We start from the raw sequence: 19325 nt of genomic DNA on the forward strand, positions 1-19325 counted from the left end.
CGCCGATTGGGTACCGAAATCCCCATGTTCTAACGTATAAAAGTGGATTTCGTTAAGTTTCGCAAAGTGGGTACCATTCCATATTGTTGTTCATATACACGTGAAATAATTCACACTTAATAATTCTAATATGTCATGTCATTAAAAGTTCTGAAATAAATTAATGTTCTTTAAGGGGGATTTCGGAAATTCTAAACATTGAAGCTTACACTCGCACTTGTCAAGACCACATTTCCGCGTTGAAAATGGTATACATTCAATTCCGCTAACTTATCTTTTGATCTCCAAGTGTGGATTAAAAGCGCTAATTGATGTCACCATATGTCTGCACATGTGTAGATACCTTCATTAAGATAATATATCACTCGTCAAATTCTAATTACAGGTTTAATGGAAATCATGACCTACTGAGTTTGTATTACTCTTAGAACAATGCAGATTAACTTTGCTTCCATTAATAACCTTATAACTGATAAAAATATAATAAAACAATAAACACGAACTATTATGTGATGATCAGATCGATACACATTTAATATAATTCGATCATTTACGCTAATTATTACAAAAAAATAATAACAATACAATCTATTCCAATGCCGATGTTGTTGTTGTGTGATATAGTTCTTAATTCATTAATCGTGTTTTAATACCCATTTTAGAAGTTCTGGCTTATTTTTTAAATAAAAACATGACTTACATGACTAATTGCAAAAATTGTCCATATCAGTAACCAGCGCTTTTGCCAACCGGTGACTGCACATGCGCGAAAAATAACGATTATTAACAATAACAATCATCTTGTTTAAAATCAATTGGCATCTGGTACCCGATATTTACATTCTTCCTTATAGATTCGCTTTCTGGTACCAATGATTTACCTACTTCCTTAAAGTTTCACCTTTTGAAACACGATATTTACCCACTTCGTTACAATTTCCTTTTTCTGGTACCCGATATTTAACTTCTTACTTATAGTTTCGCATTTCTGGTACCCGATGTATACCTACTTCCTTATAGTTTCGATATTCGGTTACCCGATATTTATCTTCTTCTTTATAGTTTCTATATTCGGTAACCCGATATTAACCTACTTCCTTATAGTTTTGATATTCGGGTACCCGATATTAACCAACTTCCTTATAGTTTCCATAAAGGTTTCAATATTCGCCTACCCGATATTTACATACTTCTTTACAAATTCGATATTCGGGTACCCGAGATATACCTACGTTGTTATAGTTTCGCTATTCACACCACATAACATGGTTGTTACTTGAGCCTCGTTCTGGTGTAACGGGGCTTTTTGTGCATAAAGTTTCATCCCATATTAGCATGTGAAGTCCAAACAAGCTAACCAGGGACGGCACTGCCCGCTTAAATCGTTTCTTGTTCTTTTGAAAAAAGTCCCTTCTTAATGAAAATCTGGTAAAGTTTCATACAAAATTAGCATGTGAAGTCCGCAGAAGCGAATCAGGGACGACACTTACCGCCTGTATCGGATTTTTCTTTTGAAAAGGTCCATTCTGAACGAAAATCAATTTTAGGCGGACATTGTCGCCCCTTTTTGCCTATGCAGACTACCCATGCCACGTTCAAGGCACAATAAATAATCCCGGTTGTCCTGGAACAAGGCTCAATTTATGGAAATCGTTTTTCCTTGTTACGTTTCAATTATAACTAAAATATGCTCAGTTTTTTAGAAGAGAACATATTTTTGTTTACACATGAGCCATGGTCTAGGTAAACTGGGCTTATTTCATGTGCGTAAAGTGTTATCCCATATTTGCCTGTGCAGTCAGCACAGGCTTATCAAGGACGAAAGTTGTCGCTTGGACGAAATGTCTCGTTTAAAGGAGGTCTCATCCAGAAGAAAATACAGATCACATCAAATAGACAAGATTTTCGCTAAGAAAAACACCATACCGTCGGAATGTGGACTGCACACTCTCATCTGGGACGACATTTTAAAAAACATGCATTAAGCCCGTTTTTCACAGAACGCGGTTTAATTATTGCGTCTACTCTGAAACACAATCGTTGGTAGCAGTAACATGAGAAGAACGAAAAAGCTAAAGATATTTGAATTTTCATTCCGACATATTGTTGTCTATCGGTTAACAGACAAATAAGTTATTATGCGCAGGACTTTAACCATTCCGTCACTCAGAGGTATCGAATTGCCATACATGCGCAGGACTTTAACCATTCCGTCACTCAGAGGTGTCGTATTGCAATACATGCGCAGGACTTTAACCATTCCGTCACTCAGAGGTGTCGAATTGCCATACATGGCAGGACTTTAACCATTCCGTCACTCAGAGGTGTCGAATTGCCATACATGGCAGGACTTTAACCATTCCGTCACTCAGAGGTGTCGAATTGCCATACATGGCAGGACTTTAACCATTCCGTCACTCAGAGGTGTCGACTTGCCATACTTGGGCGAAAGTTGATGACTCATTTTATGGCAATTGTAAAAGTTCAACCAAGTGCTATGTACACCGTATACAATAACAGATCAAACAATAAGCGACAGGGATATGAATGAAAACTTATTGACTTACAAAAACAGTTGTTTATCAAATTGATTATACATTTTGTTAACGAAGGTTTGTACGAATCGTTCAGCAATAAATTATGTCTGTAACGAAAATTCAAAAGTAGAAGCTGTAGGTATAGTGTGTCTAAAGGATATTTTAACAAAAATGAACAGACCCCGTTTCCACATACTGTTGAGCACTATGGATAGTGGTTTTTTATATCTCTATAATGCGGAAGTTATAAAACGTCCGACCAGATTCGACAGAATTATGACGCTGTGACCGTCCTTTTTCTGATAATTTAAACCCATTTATTTCAGCTCGATTTTGTCGAAAGCTTATTGAAACGCTATCAAGTCCGTTTTCTGGGTAGAACCAGTACTTTGTGTCATTGCGGTAGATCTAAAGAACGTTCCCCGAATGGCGATCGAAGCTGACACTTCCCGGTCGCGTGGCGGACGTATCCACAACGCCATTGTCATCTTATTCTTTCTCAACTATAGCATAAATAGACCCAAAAATTGTAGTCAACTTCTCTTATAAAAGCCTAGCGAATTATGCTCAAACTGTCTCAATTAGACGTTATTTGTGATAGCAAGCCCTTTTTAATGTACTTGTGAATTGCCTGTGCTACAATATGTTTCATGTGGGCATCACAGTTATGTGTATTTCAGAGTACCGGTATATACCGAAGTTCCTATTCCAGTACCCTTTTTATGTCAAAGTAATCGTTTACAATTGACCCACTACCGACTTGCAAGAAATGGGGACGAATGTCAGAAAAAATTCTAAATTATGTGTATTTGGTATTTTGTTGTGCGTTGGGGACACTCGAGTTTGCGTAGGCAAGACCGCAATTTGGTTACGATTAGTATAAACTAACTCTTATTTAAACGCGAAGTGTATAACTGTAATACATGCATGTGCGGAAAGTGTTTTCCCATATAAGCCTGTGCTGTTTGAACTGGCTGATCAGAGACGAAACTGTACGCTTTTACGCAGTTTTCGTTTAAAGAAGGTCTGTTATAAAAAATCCAGTTAAGCGGAAAGTATCGTCCGCGCTGATACTTAAGTCGCTTGCATTAAACACAGTTTTCCCAGAACGAGGCTCACGTAGTCCCTAAATAGTGTGTGTACTCAGCTTCTCTTAGACTGCGTAGCGGACTAGGCTCAATATGCTCGACACAATACATTTGCATTAAGTGTCGTCCCGTATTAGCGCGTGAAATGTGCACAGGCTAACCAGGGACTATACTTTCTGCTTACATTTAATTTTGTGCAGATCAGACCCTCTTAAAACAAACAATTCTATAAAAACGGAATGTGTCTTTCCTAATAGCCTGTTCGGTCTGCAAAAGTTAAGCTGTGAAGACACTTTATGCGTATGAATTAAGCCCCGTTTTCACAGAGCGTGGCTCATATTTTACTTAAAGTTGTTATGTTATCTTTCAGGGAGTACAAACAGAGAGTACATTTCGAGCACCAGCGTGTTGGTACCTCTGCATCCGACTTGCAATGGGTGCCTAGTGTTTGTTATGTTGTCAGTTTCCGCTAACTTAACGGAGAACGAAGAAACCGAGAAAATCTCTGTCACTAAAGACCTGATTACTAGAACCGAGGCGTGTATCGTTCATTTGACAATAGGCTGGGTTGAGTAATATTTGTGGGGTATGGTATCCTAGTGTCTGGATACATTTGCGATGCAGGAGAAAAAAAGTAAAAGGTGTTTTTTTAAACAATTTAGCCTTGCTCTGTGAACAGGGTGTTTAATTCATGTGCGTAAAATGTCGTAACAGATTAGCCTGTGCAGTCCGCACAGCCAAGGACGACACTTTCAGCCTTAACTGGAGTTTCGATAAGAAGAAACTTTCTTTAAAGTAAAAAAAACATAACAGCGGAAAGTTTCGTCTCTTATTAGCCTGCGCGGACTGCTTATGCTAAATAAATATGGGACGACAATTTACACACACGCATTAAACCCCCTTTCATAAAGCAGAATCTCATTTTTCTGAACATCTAGAGTTAAAGAATTACCGTTACATCGACACTTTGTTGACACAAGCTACGTGGAAAAAAACTTAAATGTCATCATGGAGTGTTGAACTAGTTAAATGGAATAATTTTGTATTATGCAAGTAGGCAATATTTACATTGGAGACGCCGTCCCAATATGTTTTAGTGTTTTAGACACTTAACCGATAGCACATATAAACTCTGCCCATTTTCATAATAAGTAAATACCTGACGGACTTGAAATTTAATCGTTGAAACCTGACAATATGTTTTTACAATCCATTCAATTGAATGCCTGCGCCTTCAAATACCTAAGATATCAATAGAAATCATCAGACCATTCAGTCTTATTTCAATAGATTGTGTATTGGTATATTTTGAATTGAAGCACTGGGTATTATACTTGAAGTATTGATTTAAATGATTTATTAATAATGTGGAGACGCGTGAATCACTGCTGTTTATTCAGGAATTTATTTGTTTGTTGTATTATTGAATCAACTCTCAAGTTTATGAAGCTATCTGTAGAAGTTTAAACACAGTGTTGGCAGGGAAACTTGTGGTAAGATTTACGCAGTTTATTTAATATTAGTAATGTTTTCTATTAATATAACTTTCATTCGTAAAAATAAATTAAACGCTCACCTTAAACAAAAAATATGTATTTCATATCGAAACTATAATTATAATGTAACAAAGCATGGGTTATTTTGCTTTTGTCTTACTTATTGACGTTGAGACAAATACGTTTTTAGCTCATCTATTTTTTGAAAAAAAATTATGAGCTATTGTCATCACCTTGGCGTCGGCGTCGGCGTCGGCGTTGGCGTTGGCGTTGGCGTCCTGTTAAGTTTTGCGTTTAGGTCAACTTTTCTCAGAAAGTATTAATGCTATTGCATTCAAACTTGGTACACTTACTTACTATCATGAGGGGACTGGGCAGGCAAAGTTAGATAACTCTGGCGTGCATTTTGACAGAATTATGTGCCCTTTTTATACTTAGAAAATTGAAAATTTTGGTTAAGTTTTGCGTTTAGGTCCACTTTTCTCAGTGAGTATCAATGCTATTGCATTCAAACTTGTTACACTTACTTACTATCATGAGGGGACTGGGCAGGCAAAGTTAGATAACTCTGGCATGCATTTTGACAGAATTATGTGCCCTTTTTATACTTAGAAAATTGAAAATTTTGGTTAAGTTTTGTGTTTAGGTCCATTTTATTCCTTAAGCATCAAAGCTATTGCTTTCATACTTGCAACACTTACTAACTTTTATAAGGGGACTGTGCAGGCAAAGTAATGTAACTCTGACTGGCATTTTGACAGAATTATGTGCCCTTTTTATACTTAGAAAATTGAAAATTTGATTAAGTTTTGTGTTTAGGTCCACTTTATTCCTACAGTATCAAAGCTATTGCTTTCATACTTGCAACACTTATTAACTATCATAAGGGGACCGTGCAGGCAAAGTTATGTAACTCTGACTGGCATTTGGACGGAATTATGGGCCCTTTATACTTAGAAAATTGAAAATTTGGTTAAGATTTATGTTTTGGTCCACTTTACCCCTAAAGTATCATAGATATTGCTTTCATACTTGGAACACCTAAAAAACTATCATAAGGGTACAGTAAAAGGACAAGTTGCATAACTCTGGTTGTCATTGTTACGGAATTATGGCCCTTTTTTGACTTAGTAACTTTTAATATATGGTTAAATTTTGTGTTTCGATCCACTTTACTTCTTAAGTATCAAGGCTTTTGCTTTCAAACTTCAAATACTTTCATGCTATCATGAGGTTACTGTACCTGGCAAGTTGAATTTTACCTTGACCTTTGAATGACCTTGACTCTCAAGGTCTTATTATTAAATTTTGCTAAAATTGCCATAACTTCTTTATTTATGATTAGTTTTGATTGATACTTTGACGAAACTACTCTTACCTGACATACCACAATAGACTCCACCCAAACCGTCCCCCGTGCCCTCCCCCCCCTCCCCCCCCCCTCCCCCCTCCCCCCCCCCCCCTATTTTTTTTTTAAGATCATCTCACAAATGACCACCACACCCTCACACTATACCCCCACCCCACCCCACCCACCCCAATTTTTTTTTTTTTTTTTTAAGATCATCTCACAAATTACCACCACACCCTCACACTATACCCCACCCCAGCCCCCCCCCCCCCCCCCATTTGTTTTTTTTAAACGGTTATGTTTGAAATACCGTCCAACCATTGCACCCAAAAAATCCCCCCCCCCCCAATCGCCCTTCCCATACCCCCCACCCACCCCCCATCCCCCCCCGCCCCCGATTGTTGTTTTTTTCGCTTTTATGGAAGATAATGTAATAACTGTCCACAACCCCACACTAACACCCCTCTTCACTCCACCCCTCCCTCCTTTGTGATTGAAAATGAGAGTCCCTTCACCTTTAAAAAGAAAATAGATGAGCGGTCTGCACCCGCAAGGCGGTGCTCTTGTTATCCTCCGCCATAGCTATGTTTTTTTAAATCACTGAAAAATATATAGAATACACGGATTTTGTTAAACGATAAATTACAGAAGATTGTTTAAGCGTTACACGTTGGTGATTGCCGTAATAAACAAAAGGCTCGTATTTCTCATTTCTCAAAAAAAAACACGCTAAAGTGCCAGTTGTTCCTAAAAAAAGCTAAATATATATAATATTTCCATTTTTAGTTATAAATACACAAGCGAAACTATTGAATACTAAATCAGTGTGTGGCTATTTATTCTGAAAAATAAGGCATAAGTACATACTGATTTTAAACAATCTGAATTTAATATATATTTAAAATAATAATCCGTAAAGACAAAGAGAGGCAAGTCACTTTTATCAAGTTGAACATGTTATTGACAAGCGTATACCTTTATATACATTGATATTTACTTGCAATTATTTTTCAAATTGTATACAATAGTTTCTAGTACATTCTTTGGGCTAATCACGGTGCATGTTTGTTTATTAGGAAGGCCTTATTTGTGTCAGAAGATCGTCGAAAAACAAGGGGTATCAGAAACTTCAATCAATCATGCAGGTATATGAGTGACATTTGCTTGTTAAATAGTTTTTCTTATCGATAGTTTATACTGAACATAAGAAATTCAAATACATTCTTAGAGATACAGGCCAACCGACTGAGAGACATACACAAATTGTTGACCACAAAAAATGACTGACAAAAAAGACAGACAAGATAGCCACATTTATAAATGTGGCGCGCTCTGTGACAACGGGGCTTAATTCATGTGCATAAAATGTCGTCCAAATTTGCAGGCATGTGCAGTCCTCACAAGCTTATCAGGGACGACGCTTTCCGCTTTAATTGTTTTGATTCGTTTAACGGAATACTATTCTAGAAAATAATCAAGTTTAGGCGGAACGTGTCGTCCCTGATCAGCCTTTGAGGACTGCACAGGCAAATCTGGGACGACATTTGACTTACATGCAAATAGCAAGACTCATATATAGACAAGCATGCATGCAGTTAAGAATACAGACAGGCATCGCTCAAGCAGCAGAACAGTCTTTCTCCGGACAGGCAGAGCGGGCAAACAGTCATACAGACAGACAAGTAATTAGACAGACAGACTAGACAACAAGGAGTAACTGATATACTATAGTTCGCTCGCTTAAGAACAAGCCGACTGGCAGGCATGGGAACGGATGGATCGGGGTCAGACTCACAATCAAGCAAGCTGGTCATCCACATTTACATAATGACACATGTTCGCTTTATAAAAAACATTCAAAACAAACACATCTTTGATCTGATCAAACAGAGAAAAATAGGATTTAAAAAAAAAACAGAGAAAATTAGGATTTTAAAAGAGACTTCAATCTATTGATTGTGTATCATATCTGATTTATAGCAGCGCCCTAATAAATTTATCAATTTTCGTGTATATGAAAACCGACTTTATATTCTTACAGAATTTAAAATATTCAATGCCAAGTATTATAAATAGATAAGTACTATTAATACATTTGGATTTAATATATTACATCAGCTGCATGTATGATTCGAAACGACAAATAAGATGTACTAGAACACAATTTATAAACAAAAAAGATATAAGTAATAAATATAAATTTAACAAAATAGCATATGCAAAATGTATCGACCATTTTACGTAACTATGTAGATTATATACGTTACACTTATCAAAGCAATTAGAAAGTAATACAATATATGCATATCTAGATCCCAGAGTACTTCAACGAATTGTCTATACGAATGTCTGAAGTACTTGATGACAGTGGAGCTGGGAAGGGTACTATATTGAAACGGAGAAACATTGAAACGAGGCTGAGAAACATGTAGTGCGAGGCTTGCCGAGCGCTACAAAGTTTCGAGCCGAGCATGAAAAACTTGATCTCTATCCGACACTCACATAATATTCTATTTATCCTATAATTTTGTGTTCGTTTATCGTTCAAAAAAGGGTAAAAATACTTTAAAATTCAAAGAAACAGCCCTGGTTTTCCTAGTTGAATCCGAAGTGTTTGTTTACTTCAACGTCATCATTTGCAATGACGTCACATTGGAACATATAGTGTTCTTAAGATAGAGGTCGGAAAACCATGGTCTAAAAATAGCGATAGTATAAAGGTAAAGTTTATATAAATAAATGCGATCGTTGTTATACTATCGATTTTCATCTGGTAAAAGGATAAAACATCTCTTTACTCAACATCCTATTTGTTTTGAACATTGTGTTTTACAGTATGAGCTAATCAACATTCGCACGATTATATAGAACTTTATCGTGATGCTTGTTCACACGCACAAATGCTAATACTTTTGTAGATAACCGGAAGGCGAAATGTATCATAATATGCAAATATTAACAATTAAAATATTTTCGTAACCGATAAACAGACAAATATTGTTTGGCGGAATGTAATTATTAATTTTAAAATATTCAATGTTTCTTATGTACGTATGACGGTCAAAAATCTACGTGACATGAAAAACGCAGCGAGTCTGAATCACATTAAATTGTCACACAAATTTGTTTTATTGAGTTCCTTTATTATGTTTGTTAATGTCGGTAAATTTGGAAGCGACTTCATTAACAATCCCATGTATACATATATAACGTGACGTCCGTACGTTATTTTCATCTGTATACGGGTGCGTAAGCACATACCTCCATCTGCAAACACTAATATTTATATATTCCGCGGACGAAATAAACTATTGTCAAGGTCGCCGTGGTGTCATGGATATGGTGTCCGCCTAGCGATCTGCTTTGGTTCGGTGTTTGGTTCAATCCTCATGAGGGAGCGTTCCCCCAAAACACCAAGTACTGGCGTCAGGAACAGGAAACAGACCCGAGAGCGTTTCAAACAAGTAGAAAGCATTTTAAATGCAATCGAACTAAAATAAATAGGGTTAAGCTATGAAATTATTCCTAAACAAGCATATTTGCTTGCAATATTAAAGTCATGTTTTCTTAATGTTATAATTTTAAAGTTTAATTAACTTCAAACAGTCTAATAGAAACAGTGTTTTATTTAATACATGTATGTGCAATATATTGTACACTGTTTCAGTATGAACTGCACCCCTATATTTGTATCAATGCAGCCAGTAAAATTTCATCAGATCTGACATAGACATAAATTTAACGTTAACACTAAAATAGAAAACCTCGGGATAAGCAATATGATTTACTATGGATTGCGAATATAACGTTATATATATAGTTGTAGCGTCTTGTCGACCGTAAGCAGCGACACGATCGCTTCAAGCAGTAAATACTTCATCGACCATTAACTATATCGAATATCGTTGAAGGAATATACTTTTCATTGCTGGTGTTAAATTCAGAATATTAACATGTGCGTGATAGTAGTCGAGTTGTGGACTTGTTTAAGGTTGTAATACTAGTCCGCACAGCCTTTTCAGGCACAACATTTTCCGCTTTAATGATTTTTTCGTTTCAACGTCGTGCCTTTAAAAAAGAAACTTCATGTTTGGCCGAAATACTAGACCCCGAAACACCTGCGTGGACTGCACATGCTAATCTGGTACGACACTTTACGCACATGCAATTTACCCCGTTTCCTAGAGCGCGGCCCGATTAGTTTTATCAGTCCAGGCTTTTGTTTAAAATGGGAGCCAATTGTTAATTAATAAGTAAAAATGCAGACCACCCAAGGTAACTGCAACGGATGTATGTGATTATGGTTCGAAGACAAGCACTTTTCGATTGTTTGCAATTTATGATGTGTACTTCATTTACACACAAATTATAAAAGAACTAACACCACCACAGGACTTTCGGTGATTTATAAATATCAGCTTCAATCCCCGTTAAACCTGCGTCAAAAGGTTGCAATTTTTATATGAGTAACGTAACACGACCGCGGAAGAATGCGGATACAAATTAGTACGTAGTGTAGTTATTGTTATTTGAACCTTCGATGAAGCGTTCGTTCACCGTACGTGCTTCTACTCGGAACCACATTCAGTGGTAGAAGTAAACATGTGAAGAAAGATAGTGACAGAGATGTTTGCATTTGCCTTCCGATATATTGCTGTCTATCGGTCAATAAAAACGGACTTTTATGCGTATGAGTAAGCCATGAGGTGTTTAATTACCACGCATACGTGAACAATAATGGCTCATTTTATTAAAATAATAAAAACTCAATCACGTGTGTGTTACAGAGTATATGAAGACACTGAATGCAATAAACAAAGGTTTATACATAACACTTGAATAGTTTACAAACACCTATTACATAACAACTTGTAGTATAAATATTGTTAACGGGGTTTGGAGGGAGTATTGAGTGATGGAATCCGTTAGAACCGTGAATTCAAAAGTGGTGATAGCAACAGTAGGCACGATGTGTTTCGATGTGTTTCGGTGATCTTCTAACTGGAATGAACGTGCCCCGTGCACTACATAGTTGTGAACTGCTCTTGATATGAGTCTCGCTATGGGAAAACGGGTTTTTTTGCATGTGAGTAAAGTGTCACTTTCCGCGTTAATCGTATTTTTTTTTAATTAAGTATTCTGTATGTGAAATTCCAGCTGAATGCACTGGGCAATCTTCGACGACACTTCTCGCACATTTATTAAGTCCCGTTTTCCAGAGCGTAGCTTATTATGAATGTTCATGCCCCTATACAGCGGGAGGCATTACATACGGAACGTATCCGTCTTACTGCCAGGCCGTACAATTGGTCCTTCCCACCGGATTTGACAGACTTTTGGCGCTTATCTGTCTTTTTTGCACTATATAATATATAGGCCTCGCTTTAGGGAAACCTGCATTAATGCATTTGCATGCGCAGTTCGTACAGGCTTATATGGTATGAAACTTTCCTTTTAAACTGAATGTTGGTTTAGAAGCGACTTCGTTTTAACAAAACAATCAATAAAGTCGGACAGTGGCGTCCCTGATTAACCTGTGCGGGCTGCATAGGCTACTTCGGGACGAATATTAACACATATACATTAACTTTTTCCAGAGCGAGGCTCATTTAGTCCTCAAAATTGTTCATAGATAATATCCGAGTATCCGTGTTGAATTGCTCATAAAACGTAGCATATATGCAACGTGTTTTCAAGGATGACTTAATCGAATATAGATTGTGTCTTAAATACCAGGAATTAAAAACCGTGCGATAACTCAATCATCGCTTTGTGAAAACTGGGCTTAATTCATGTGCGTTAAGTGTCGTCTCAGATTAGCCTATGAGTTCGCACAGGCTAGTCAGTGACGAAACTGTCCGCCTTTAATCATTTTTAGGATGACAGGAAGTCTCTTTAGTTACGGCGGATAGTGTCGACATTGATATTCAATGAGGATTGAAACATGATTTACTTTTGAAGATCATGAAATATACTTTTTTGAATAATGACATATATAGATAACATTAAGTGGTATCGTACATTTGTTTATTCTGAAGCGATCATGTAAGATACTTACTTAAAACTAAAATTACTATACAAGCGGAAAGTGTCGTCGCTGAACAGACTGTGCGGACTTATGGTGCGACGCTTTACTCACATGTATAACAATCAGTTTTCACAGAGCGCGACGCATTACTATTATAGCCGGATGACTGCATTACTTAGAATGTTTTTTTTAAATAATATTCGGAGGCCGTACTTACCATCACAACATCACTTCGGATTGAACCCTATGATTGCAAACAGGTTAGCACCAAAAAAGAATGTAAAAAAAAAACATTTAATTTTAATTTAAATGTATACCGTCTTGTATTTATGACAATGTAATGCTTCTGAGCTGATAACAAAATTAGCGCTTAACGAATGTTTTCATTTTGGAGATGTTTACCCTTAAGATCGTGACCATTATTTGCGTGTTATTTTAAAACAAAAACAATAATTCGTCACTGCCAGTGGGAGCAAGAACGAACTATACGACGAAGGTACATAGTCCTCGACTTAATAATATAAAATCAATAAACGAGCTAGCAATCGCTGGCAAGTTAAGATTCTTATTAAACAAATATATGCAAATGTACCAATTAAATTTCAATTACCGTAGCCGTTTTGATGCAAACAATATATATTTGGCTGAATGGCCATTGCTAAAAACTGCTATAACGCGTATGATCCTTGATATATCACAATACCAAGGGGCATAAATTAACAGGCTTAAATATATGTATATCAAGTTTCAAAACTAAATAATAATAAAGCGAAAATAGTATTTTTTTCGGATTGGGTCATGGCTCCGCTAATGCCCAGGCGGTAAAGTTTTTTTGCTTAGGAATATGTGAAATAGATATATTCTTGATAATGAACACGTGAAATGCATATATTATTTATCATGAACGTGTGAAATGTATATAATTGTGATAATGAACATGTGAAATGTATATATTATTGATAATGAACATGTGAATTTATATATTCATGTGTTGACTAATCCACGAAACAGTAACAAAAAAAAATCGAAATGTCATGCAGACGAAAATAATTGATTTTACAGTAAGATATGCTTGTGTATGTATTGCGCACTGCCAATCTCTTATATCTATTTGGATGTGTGCATACTTTTCTTTTGATTTTATTTGAACTAAATATTATTCCAATTGCCAATTATATTAGATATCATGTAAATTTAAAGCTACAACATTCGCACAATCGTATCAGTGACGACGCGCATCGCCTACACTTGATTTTCGTTGAGAAGATACCTTAAAAGAAAAAAATAAAAGAAGTGTTAAGTGTCGTCCAATATTTGCTTGTGCAGTCCTCACAGGCACATTCATTGAACCAGTAAAGTGTCGTCCCAGATTAGTTTTAGCAGCCCGCACAGACACATTCATTAATAGAAGCGTAAAGTGTCGTCCAAGATTAGCTTGTGCAGTCCGCGCAGACACATTGCTTAATAGAAGCGTAAAGTATCCTCCCAGATTAGCTTGTGCAGTCCGCGCAGACACATTCAATAATAGATGCATACAGTGTCGTCCCTGATAAGCGTGTGCAGTCCGCGCAGACACATTCATTAATAGAAGCGAAAAGTATCCTCCCAGATTAGCTTGTGCAGTCCGCGCAGACACATTCATTAATAGAAGCGTAAAGTGTCGTCCCTGACAAGCGTGTGCAGTCCGCGCAGACACATTCATTAATAGAAGCGTAAAGTATCCTCCCAGATTAGCTTGTGCAGTCCGCGCAGACACATTCATTAATAGAAGCGTAAAGTGTCGTCCCAGATTAGCTTGTGCAGTCCGCGCAGACACATTCATTAATAGAAGCGTAAAGTATCCTCCCAGATTAGCTTTTGCAGTCCGCGCAGACACATTCATTAATAGAAGCGTAAAGTGTCGTCCCAGATTAGCTTGTGCAGTCCGCGCAGACACATTCATTAATAGAAGCGTAAAGTATCCTCCCAGATTAGCTTGTGCAGTCCGCACAGACACATTCATTAATAGAAGCGTAAAGTGTCGTCCCAGATTAGCTTGTGCAGTCCGCGCAGACACATTCATTAATAGAAGCGTAAAGTATCCTCCCAGATTAGCTTGTGCAGTCCGCGCAGACACATTCATTAATAGAAGCGTAAAGTATACTCCCAGATTAGCTTGTGCAGTCCGCACAGACACATTCATTAATAGAAGCGTAAAGTATCCTCCCAGATTAGCTTGTGCAGTCCGCGCAGACACATTCATTAATAGAAGCGTAAAGTATCCTCCCAGATTAGCTTGTGCAGTCCGCGCAGACACATTCATTAATAGAAGCGTAAAGTGTCTTCCCAGATTAGCTTGTGCAGTCCGCGCAGACACATTCATTAATAGAAGCGTACAGAGTCGTCCCAGATTAGCTTGTGCAGTCCGCGCAGACACATTCATTAATAGAAGCGTAAAGTATCCTCCCAGATTAGCTTGTGCAGTCCGCGCAGACACATTCATTAATAGAAGCGTAAAGTATCCTCCCAGATTAGCTTGTGCAGTCCGCACAGACACATTCATTAATAGAAGCGTAAAGTATCCTCCCAGATTAGCTTGTGCAGTCCGCACAGGCAAATTCATTAATAGAAGCGTAAAGTGTCGTCCCAGATTAGCTTGTGCAGTCCGCACAGACACATTCATTAATAGAAGCGTAAAGTGTCGTCCCAGGTTATCGTGTGCAGTCCGCACAGGCAAATTCATTAAACCCTATTTTCCAGAACGCGGATCATTTATAAAAAGTGTTTAACTGGAAATCGAGAGATCTACTGCGCGCAGATTGCGTGCGTTCCCAGCGTCAAATGTACCTTCGACGAGACCGACTGTTGCTTTGACTTCGCTGACACCTCGATAAGGGGGGTGGGGGCAGTTCCGTAGATGACCAGGGGCCGTCCTGAGAATACAGGTAAGAGGTATCGCTAGCACAGTCTTCCAATAATACAGCAATATTAAATTAGCCGCGTTCTGAGAAAACTCGACTTAATGAATGTGCATTAAGTGTCGTTCCAGATAAGCCTGTGTAGTTCGAACATGCAAATAATGGAAACACTTTAAGAGTAAAGCTGATTTTTTTCTAAGAAAATACTTTCTTTATATGAAACATTCCACAAAAGCGGATGGTTTCGTCCAGATGAGCCTATACACAAGGAACAAGCTGATACATTACGCACATGCAAGTCTCTTCTTTCAGTTTGTGCGGAAAGTGTCGTCCCTGATTAGCCTGTGCAGACTGCAGAGGCTCATCTGGGACGACACACTGAGCTTTTGTGGAATTATTTGCACATTGAGGCGCTCATTTGTATACTGATGTCATTTGTGTATTACTTTGATGGAGTCATCTGTTAAAAGATCCGGCATTGAATTTCTACGATAGGAAGCAATGTGGTAAATATTAATAAAAAGAGGCCGATTTTATGGTCATGTTTGTTTAATGGAAGTCTCCCCTAAGCGAAAATCAAGTTTATGGGTAAAGTGTCGTCTCAGATTAGCCTGTGTGCATTTCGCACATTCATTACGCTCAATTTCCCCAGTACAAGGCTGATATGGATTATTTTATGAGATCAAGGAATAGTGACAATTCACCAGAATCAATGTTATGTAGCCATCATTCAACCAGTTGAATCTTTAAGACCGGAAATAATGATGTGACGGCAACTTGATTTGCAATAAGTAAATGCTGTTTTATTGCAAAACTTGTTTAATTGGAATCATGTTTCTCGAATATGAGTGTATAGTTGTTTCGATCTTTTTTGTCTGAACCTTTAAGAATTTTGTGTTAATTTTGGTCGGGAAAAAAAATAAGTTTTCATTCGGTTATTATTTATGGATATAATCGGACCCTCAATAGTATCAATACAATTCGTAAGAAGTGTTTATCCATAGTATTAAGTCCGGATCGACACTTAATTTAAAGTATTGATTCAGTATTTAATATCAATAATATAAATATTATAAATATATACATTTATGACCTCTATAACTGCATATAACTATATATATATATATATATATACACACATATTGACTTGTTTCTTACTTCAACCCTTACGACGGACCACATGGACACGAATTCCTGAACACGCCCTCCTTCCAACGAAGTGACATACATATTCGACTTCGGTTCAGAGTACAGCTATATATACACAAATCGTGATTTTTTTCTAGATGAAAACTTCCATATTTTTCTCTATATCAAAATCTTCATATTTTGAAAAACCTACAACTTTGAAGGTTTTATGTTTTACAATTTATGTCTTCATTGTAATATTATTGGTGAACCAAATGTTTGTGCACGCCTTCCGTATAGAAATATATCATGTTATTTGTTTTGATAGAAGAGGTCCACAAAACAACCGTTTAAAACACAACAACAACGTTATGTTCACAATTTTTAAGTACTCAAAACTGAAGGGTTTAAATTGTTCACTGGAATGAAATTCTTTAAAAAAAAACGAGACACATCTTTATCACATGAGCCGCGCCGTAGAAAACGGGGCTTAATGGATGTGTGTACAGTGTCGTCACATATGAGCCTTCGCACACCGCACAGGGACGACACTTAACGCTTTTATGCATTTTTGTATAATAGCTGTCTCTTCTTAACAAAGATCCACTCTTGATCGAAATTGTCGTTCCCTATAAGCATGTGCAGACTTCACAGGCTAACCTGCGATGCCACTTTGCGCACATGAATTAAGCCCAGTTTTCCCAGAACGCGACTCAATAATCTCAAAAGATGCGGCTCGGTAATAATTTGAATTTGCAAACGTTTCATTAAAATGAAGAATTAAAAACAATTCGGTCTTAAATAAAACAAACGATATTCTGCAACCCTTGTGAGCAAAAGAATGACATGCAATCAATATGTTATGAAATAAGAACATGTAAAAAAAGGTACATATTTAAGTTAATATGAAAACCATGTGAACGAAGAGTCGGGGACTGATAATATCAATAATTGGTAATGTATAGCTCTTCTCTTAAGTATAACCGAAAAGAAATGATTTCTAATCGATAGTCTACCGATATCCGATTACGTTTGTTTTGTGCTAAAACAGAGCTATATTTAGGGCGTTGAAATTTGACACCATTTCTTTTCTTTACAATCCTTTCATGTTAATGTGTGCGTATACAAATACCAAAATATCAATAGAAATCATCAGACCATTTAGTTTAAGTTCAGTAAATTGTGTATTGGTATATTTTGAATTGAATGCTAAAGTTAAAGCACTGGTTATTATATTTGAAGTATGAATTTAAATGTGTTGTTAATACTGTAGAGATACGTGAATCGCTGCTTTATATCCTGACGTTTATGTGTTCTTCTTATTGTTTAATCAACTCCAATGTAGCTATCTGAAGAAGACTGAACGCTGTATTTGCAGGGAAACTATAGGTAAGATTTATGCAGTTAATTTAATGCTAGTAAGGTATTCTATTATTCTACGTTTCATAAAACATTTGAACTTTTACTAATATAACAAAACGGTAAAATCTGCAACTGTGTTGAAATAACAAAAATACACGTTAAATGTTGCGGTTTATTTTCATGTTCACTAGATAATAATATCTGAAAACCATATATGACTTTCTTGTAGGTATTTAACCTTAATATAATCAACGTCGTTATTGAATGAGTTCGGTTACATACACAATAGAGATATTCTATTTCATAAAAAAACTATGCATATGTATTGAACTATTTTTATGTGACTAAAATTATTAATAGTGAACTTGTATTGCTTTTGTTTGATATATATAATATTGATATTGGGCCAGAATGGTCCCCTGTTCGATTCAAATAATACCTTTTCTGGAAAATATTGCAAATTAATCAATTTTCGCCCAATTTTATTTATTATCTGTGTTTCTCAATACCGAACACGTTTTGTAAAAATATTTAATTGCTAATGAATGCATCTGGAAAACGAACATCAATAGGTTATTAATATCAGAACAGGACACATCAGACAATATGTACAGTGGTTTAAAATTACTTAGTGATGAGCATACACATAGTGCATATCCTGCCTCATGTTACGTGTGTTCTTGTAATACGGCGAATAAAGCTTGGAAACAGTGCATACTGCAACAGCGTTTCAAATATAATCGTTAAGTACTGTCATGCTGCTTGGAAATTTGATACGATTACGTCATTTACATTTTGATACTTTAATTATAATAGGGTGTATACATCATTAAATTGTGAAAAGTATATTTTCATCTTATGCTCTGATTTGTGTTTGTTTGTATCGATTATATCAAAAGACAACTACACAAAATCACAAGCATAGTCGAAAACAAGTATATCAATTACGCGAAATATCACACACAAGCGATTCGAAGTTAAATGGGTCGATGCTAGGATTATAACGTAACAATATTCTAGTTCTAAGTATTGACGGATACTTAATCGTTCGACACATGGTTACTAGTGACGGGGTATAAATGAGCAGACGGCTGGTCGGTGTTTAGTGAGTTCCTTGACTTCATTGTGTTACTGCCATCCCGCAGTTTACCATGCCTTAAAATATAGATATATTAAATATGCATTCACTAGGTTTTAAAACATTTGTAAATATAACATGAGCTTTATGGTATAACGTGGCTTTGCATGATTTGATTTCACGTGATGCACGAAGTTAGTTCAATTTAAATTTTGAATCAAGTTGTAACTATTATCTAAATACGTATAACAAAACACAACAGTTTAATCGTTCGTTATTGATGTTTTTACAAAAGTATACACTATAATTACTGTTAATTACAGTATAAACAAGTTTTGAAAACAAATTTGACCAAAAATA

The 19325-nt window shown here is 36.5% G+C and overlaps 1 protein-coding gene and 2 long non-coding RNA genes across 3 annotated transcripts in view; all 3 read left to right on the top strand.

Annotated features, from left to right (window-relative positions):
• Positions 1 to 19325, top strand: part of LOC127849915 (uncharacterized) — a 756865-nt gene that overhangs the window by 478954 nt on the left and 258586 nt on the right. The window lies entirely within an intron of this gene.
• LOC127850633 (uncharacterized) overlaps positions 1 to 19325 on the top strand; it is a 178696-nt gene that overhangs the window by 124987 nt on the left and 34384 nt on the right. The gene's annotated exons all lie outside the window — the stretch shown is intronic.
• LOC127850642 (uncharacterized) lies at positions 4980 to 17915 on the top strand. Its single transcript, XR_008035393.1, has 4 exons — positions 4980 to 5118; positions 7549 to 7617; positions 15240 to 15424; positions 17871 to 17915. It is a non-coding gene; the product is annotated as an uncharacterized LOC127850642 (long non-coding RNA).

Source organism: Dreissena polymorpha, chromosome 11, assembly GCF_020536995.1.
Source record: "Dreissena polymorpha isolate Duluth1 chromosome 11, UMN_Dpol_1.0, whole genome shotgun sequence".
In the NCBI taxonomy this organism is placed as follows: Eukaryota; Metazoa; Mollusca; class Bivalvia; order Myida; family Dreissenidae; genus Dreissena; species Dreissena polymorpha.